Source organism: Camellia sinensis, chromosome 13, assembly GCF_055761805.1.
Source record: "Camellia sinensis isolate YWXY chromosome 13, ASM5576180v1, whole genome shotgun sequence".
In the NCBI taxonomy this organism is placed as follows: Eukaryota; Viridiplantae; Streptophyta; class Magnoliopsida; order Ericales; family Theaceae; genus Camellia; species Camellia sinensis.
The window spans coordinates 140,976,571-140,983,856 of NC_138973.1; the positions used below are offsets into that span (position 1 = coordinate 140,976,571).

The 7,286-nt window shown below is 35.3% G+C and overlaps 1 pseudogene across 1 annotated transcript; it reads right to left on the reverse strand.

The window, feature by feature from the left end:
- Positions 1 to 261: 261 nt before the first annotated feature.
- LOC114260428 (putative catabolite repression protein creC) lies at positions 262 to 4,335 on the reverse strand (annotated as a pseudogene). The gene is made up of 6 exons (XR_014349672.1): positions 4,107 to 4,335; positions 3,150 to 3,243; positions 2,940 to 3,027; positions 2,664 to 2,770; positions 2,484 to 2,576; positions 262 to 1,133 (listed from the first exon to the last, which is right to left on the reverse strand). The product of XR_014349672.1 is annotated as a putative catabolite repression protein creC (transcript).
- Positions 4,336 to 7,286: the final 2,951 nt, after the last annotated feature.

Sequence of the window (7,286 nt, forward strand, 5' to 3'; positions counted from 1 at the left end):
ACAACCAATTATTAATGAAAAATAAACTATGTAAATTAAAACTTTAAGAAAACCAGTGTAATGCAACTTATCAGATTTAAATGTATTTTTTTTCAAATCTTATGCAAAGGTTGGTGTAATTTACCCAAATAAGTATGCAAAGTAACTATATTTTCCATTAATTTTTTTTTTGTTTCATCTAAATCCACAATCCAAACACAGCCTTAACTACTGCCTGCTTCATACAATCTACCTATTTCATGTGACCAATTGCATGATATATTTACTGTAGACCACCAGAATTTGAGCAATTAGATATAAATTGAAAGTGTACAACTATCCAATTCCAATCCCTCAAGAAAGTAGAGAAAAAGAAAATTTCGAAAAAAAGAAAAGAAAAGAAACTGCAATTTCAAAAGAAAAATAGGGGTCAAAGCGCACCCCCCCCCCCTCCCCACCAGAAAAAAAACCTGCAGATTATATATTTGAAAGAAGCAACTTCCATTATTCTGCTCAGCCATTCCAAGCTTACAAGGTAGGTTGGGCAGTGTCTTCTCAATCTCATATGATGATATCAACTGCATTTTCATCCCTTGATATACAATGGAACCATTTTTAGTCTCCATGCACGCATGCTATGCAGGCTTTGCCATTTCCGAGCAAAACAACCAGATGAAAAGGAAGGAACAACCAAAACATCATGTAGAAACGGGACTTCTTGAAAGATCGCTTATGTCTCACTTCTAATCACTGTTTCATCACGGTTTGTAACTAGAACTACCAACTTTTCCCGACAGCAATGACTTCTCCTTCAAACTCGTGCTCAACGCAGAATTAGAGCTGTTCGATTGGTTTTCAGAAAATCCAGGTCTCATCCAAATCTTGATGTGTCCCTCTCGGCAGACAGTAAGTACAGATTCCTGAGTAAATACCAAACCAGAGAGGGGTTCGGAGTGAACACGGTGTGCAACCAGTGGGGAGAGTTTTGGAACATCTCGTGTGCTTGGCGCGGTTTGCAGAGTACCCACTGGGCAAGCGCTGTCCCAGTGAGCGGACTGATTTCCAGTGCTGTAAGTGGGGGACCCACCAGGAGCTCGGCGCAGTGGCACAACAATTTCATCCATCTCTATGTCCCACAAAAGCAATTGCGTGTCCTGCATAATAACAACATTAAATTGTGAAATGAAAAAGACATTAAAGTAAGCATATAATGATGATAGAAATACTTTTAAAAAACAGAATCAAACTGTTGAACAGTGACAGAAGCAATGATAAGCCCAAATTTAGAGACGTCACAAGATGGCAGTGAAACATAATTTTTTTCTTAGGCACCATAAAATGGCAACATATTATGAAATAAAATAAATAATTGAATCAACTCACAATAATAGAAGAAAGAATTTTGAGGATAGAACATAAATAGAAAATGATAAACGATCAATAGTCTCAGCTTATCCTAAATTTATATGAATCATAATCATGACTTTCTACTAGGTCTCCTAATGATTTCTGGTGATCATTTATCATTTTCTGTGTGCTACCTATCCTCAAAATTCTAGTCTCTGCTTATCCTAAATTTCTCTGTCTGGTGCTCAAAAAAAAAAAAATTTCACTGTCATGCTTGAGATTCATAGTAGATAGTCTAATGAAACTCCTCACAATTTTTAAGCCATACCACTGTCATTGTTTAGCATCAAAAATCATTATGACCTATGAAGCACCCGACACTTCAAAATAGGTGCCATGTCTGTATCGGATAAGTTAATGGACACTGACATGCTGGGGACACGAGTGTTCACATGTCGTACACACCATGTGACATGTCAATTTTTTTAATTATTATTTTTTTGCAAGGCACTTCACAGACATGCGACTAGACATGCGACTGTGTTTGGATATGCCTCAAGACACCTTAGTCTTTTTTTTTTATATAATTAAGAAAGATGATTTGGGATCAAAGCAAAATATATGAAAATACAGGAGGAAAGTGAAGGGAAAAAGAAAAGAAAAGAAAAGAAAAGATACACCCACATATACAATGATGCTTCTTATATATGTTCCCTAAATTTATATGCATATACATATCAAATAAGAACATATATAATAAAATAAATTTCATATTTTCACCATGTCCATATCCTAATTTCTCAAAATTTTCGTGTTCCATGCCTCTATTTGTGTTTGCTTCCGTGTTCATGCTTCTTACATTATGACATTCAGCCTAATGTGTATTGTTGACCAGGAATTGCAACTAATTACCTCTAACAACCAGCCAGATTAATTATAAAGATCAAAGAAATCACAAGTGCCAAGACCACCTGAGAACTGTCAAATCTGATATGGAGTTCTAGGTCTCAATTGCAAAGAATTTCACAAACACTGGATGACAAGGAACCATTTAATCAATAATATTTAACAGTATGAAAAAGGAAATTATGTGAGTATGCATCCACGAAATATGATATTCAACTATCACTGACAATAATGAAAGACTAATAACATACCTGGCCAACAGAACCAAATCGGTACATAACATTTTCTTCTGAGCCATTCGAATTTGGCGACGACCAATATGAATCGAAAGCAACTCCACTGACCTGTCACCCACCAATCAAAGTGAATGTGGAAGTCATGGCGCTTGAGAGGAAACTATGAACTAATACCATCTATTGAAAGAAACTTACCCATGAGTTGTGTCCCTCACCCCATGCTACAACCTTACGATCTTTCCATACTCCAAACTTGAACTAGATCATCTTCACCTCCAGTCAAAACGTATTTTCCATCCATGCTGTTGAGTAGCAGTAGTTGTCAATAATACTATTCTCTTTAAATGGATTTAATAGCTAGTCTAAAAACAACACCTAGGAAAAACAGTATCATTTTACAAAAAGAAAGAAAAGCTACAACAATAAAAAGGCGTAAACTATTATGAAAGGAAAACCACAAAAGCTTCTCACCTCCAAGCACAACATAATACAGCACCATAATAGCTTTTGCCACCACATATCAGTTGTTCATTTTTGTAGTCAAATACACGAAGATAACCTACATTCATTGATTAGTTAAAGCCCATATATACCACTAATAAATACAAATGGAAAAGAAGGTAAATTTAGAAAGAAAAAAAAAAAAAAATCTGTGAGACACACAAGGAATCAAGACAGTACCATCTCTTCCAACAGTCGCAATATAGGTCCCATCAGTTGAAAAGGCAATGCTGTTAATTGAACCTTGGCAAATATGCCATCTAGCAACTGGGTTCTGCACAAAACCATCAATGAACTTATAGAAGGTAGAAGCACTGACATAGTTCTTCACTTAATACCATCTATATGGTCATGTGAGAAAAGCATTAAAATTTCACCATCTCCCCTCATTAGCATTATGTAACCATCAGTCAAAATACCAAATAGGTGAAAAATAACAATGTCACAATGTACATTATGAAAATGAAAGTAACAACTAACCGCATATGAACTTAATTAGAAAAGGCACTTGCACCTTTAAGTCTTTTGTTAAGTCAGTGCAAAAATGCCACAATGTCATTGAAACCTTTAAACAATCATTGAAGAATAAGATAGTAGACAAATTCTCATGCTTACTGCTACTGAATATTGTTATATCAGGTAAAGGGCATTGAAACCCAAAAACTTTAGGTTAGGTTCAACTTGTACCCTAAAATCTAAAAGCATCAAACTGGCACCTAAGATTTATTGAGTTCATTTTGACCTAAGAAGCACAGACACTTCTGTGGAGGAATTGTGGTGTTGGACACCGACACTCTTCGGACACTCTTAAAAGTGTGTCTGAAACTTCTTCAACATGTCTTAATTAAAAAATCAAATCCATAATATCGGATACTTTACCGATACTTTGCGGGCACTTCGGCGATACTTCTTCAACCCTTTAAACACATCTTATGTAATCAATCCCTTCAGAATAACAATGTTCTGTATTATGAAATATATAACTTTTAATGTATTAAGTGTTGTGTTACATATTTTTCATTATCTGTGAATAACTATTCACATATATGACATATAATAAATTTGTAAAAATATAAACTTTTAACTAGCAAACAAGAAAAACACCATCACAACTATAATTAAGCTGTATAAAATAACTGTAGTGGCACCGATACGACTTGGACCCTTCTTCTTCTTGCTTTGTTGTAGCAGAGCTTGAGGTTTAATCCTTGCCATGATGTATAAGCCTCAACTCCCAAGGACTACAAAATCCCAGGATCCAGCACTCAGTTCCAAATCTATATAACCAAACACCATTTAAAGGAACTCCATAAAATATAAATCAAACAGCCAGGTTTTGGATCCAATCTGAACTTTCATAGAACTTCATTGGTATCTTTGAATAAGAAACACACACAATAACCAGAATTCAAGAGGGTCCAAAGTTAGAGATACATAGATAAGTGAGAAAAATAAAAACTTCGGATTTTTTTTTGAAGTTTGATCTACAACCTCACACTAACAATCGATTAGACAGCTATGAAGTAACAAAAAATTACATAGAAAAGTAAATATTCATTCTTTACGATTACGGTTTTGAAATCAAAGCCCCAATGGCACAACTATTATCCACCTCAAAGATTTGAAGAAAAAACAGAAGGCATGGTAATCATAAATCATGTAAAAGGCACCAAAATTGTTGCCCATGTCCAAAATCTCCAAGACATAATTTATTTATAATCCTCAGAATTGTCATACTGACTAGAGATCTTAAAAAATAAAAATAAAAATAATAACAATAACTAATAATAAAAAACCAGTCATATTCAGATCGAAAATATTAAAGGAAAGGAACAGTCCCCGTCATATAAAGCTATATTTCTCAATGAACAACAAGTGCACCATTCAAGCACATCACTTAATTAATAGATATGTAAACAAACCACAATAATGTCTATCAAAAACAGATTTTTGAATCACTGCAAAGGAATTGAGATGGATATGGTCAAAATCATAACAGTATGTCATGTTTACTGTACGCCATTGCAAAATTAAGTGAAAAGTGATGCAAATGCAATTACAATATTCACAAGGAATCATTTCTCTACATCAACATGACCAGTTCAAGCAATTTTGGGCAAACCTTAACTTATCAAGAGCACCTCTTCTTTTCCTGCTACTACCACTGAGGTAACCTTTTTTATTTTTTTTTTATTTTTTTTTAATTCTAGACTTCCATTATTATGCATTAATCTCTACATTAATGTGACCAGGCCAGGAGTTCTCCAATGGACTTAACTCCATATTTGCTAAAAAAGACCAGTGCCTTTTAGTTGTCAATAGCCAGTACTACCTATGAAGAAGGGTTCAACCAACTAACCTCTTCTAAACAACAAGAAGTCGACCAATTATTCCTACTGCTTAGTCATTTTTTTGAAGATCTTGCCCTCACCAGGGTTGAAGAACTTTCTGGCAGCTTTCAAAGTTTTCTACCACTAGCAGCAAGAATTTTAGATCTTGACCAGCTTCAAATCCTCCAAGACTTCATGGGTCAACTTCTCCAATACCTTTCTTTCATGACATAATTTAAAGTTCAGGTTGAGGCTGCTAATGCACAAATGGCCTTTGTAAGGTAAGTTTCTCACACATTGGCCAGTGCTGCTGCTTTGCAAACAAAGTGCCTTCATCAATGAGAAGAAGGCTTCCAATATTGCCAAATACAACAGTTGCAAGTAGAACTTACTGTAGCTGATACCTAGCAAACTCTCTTAATGGAGGAGCAGAGTAATATTAATCAACAAATGGACCAGTTGTTGGCAAAAGATGGCCCCACTGCCCCTAGAGATGTCCAAGTGAAGGCCCAAAGAAGGGCAATCCTCTCAGCTTGGGCTAGCTTTGTAATTGTTCTTCAAAGGGACTGAGATTTTTGTATTTATTTTTTCTCTTTTTTAGAATAGACATTAGAACTTTTTTTGTGTTTAAATTTTATAATGAAAAGAAAAATTTTTATGCATGTCTTCTTACTTTATGCTTGTCTAACATTTTCCTACACGGTTGGATAATATTTATTTAAATATTTACTATTTATAACTTTCCTATGTGGGACCCCTTCCAAGGATGCAAGGTGATAGGCTCCTTCTCTAAGGACCTTAAAAACCTTAAATGGTCTTTCCCAATTTGGCGACCACTTTCCAAATTTTGGATCCTTACTGCCTATAGGTAAGATAGTCTTCCATACCAAATCCCCCTCTGAAAGTATCTTAACTTTTATCCTCATATTGTAGACTCTCTCCACTCTTCTTTTTTGGGCAACAAGATAGCTATAAGCCATAACTCTTTTTCCTCAAAATCTTGTAACTCAACCATCATGGCCTCAGTATATTCATCAATTGGAATATCATAGTGTAAGGCCACTCGACTAGATTGGACAATCACTTCTAAAGGCAACATTGCATCATGGCCATATACCAATTCATAAGGTGTAGTACCAGTACTGTTTCTCTTGGAATTTCAATAGGCCCACAATACATTAGACAATAAATTGTGCCAATATCTAGGGTTCTCCTCAATCACCCTTTCCAAATTATTCTTTATTATTCTATTACTCAGCCTGCCCATTAGGCTGAGCATAATAAGGTGATGAATTGAGGATTGAAATGTCATATTCCTTGGCAGATTCACTAATCTCTTTCCCATTAAACATAGGTTCCTGATCAACAGTAATCGATTGGAGTAGACCAAATGTATGGATTATATGCTTTTTCACCAAGTCAATTACATGCCCTTGGGTTGCTACCATCAATGGCACTCCTTCCACCTACTTGGTGAAGTAATTAGCTACCACCAAAAGGTAAGAATGCTTTTTTGAAGAAGGAGAAAAAATTTGCCCAATCAAGTCCATTGCCCATCCTTTGAAAGGCTATGGCTTTATCACTGAATGCAAACAAATTGCAAGGACTCTTTGAAGGCTATCATGCTTTTGGGATGCCTGACATCTCTTAGCATAGGCCATACAACCCTTCCTTACTGTAGGCCAAAATAAACCGTACTTGTTGATCATTCACCTCATTTTTTCTCTAGCTTGATAGGCACCACATATGCTTTCATACACTTCATCCATTACTTTCATCTGTTCATTTTGGCTAATGTATAATAAGGTCATACCATCATGGGCTCTATTGAATAAGTCATATCCCATGATGACATAATTCAAGGTTTGATACTTAATCTGCCTACTAACCTTCTCATTGGCATTTATAAAATATTTGATCAAAGGATGTCTCCAATCCTCTTTTGCCACTTCCAAATTCATTACTGTCACGAAATTTCTCTTTTGGA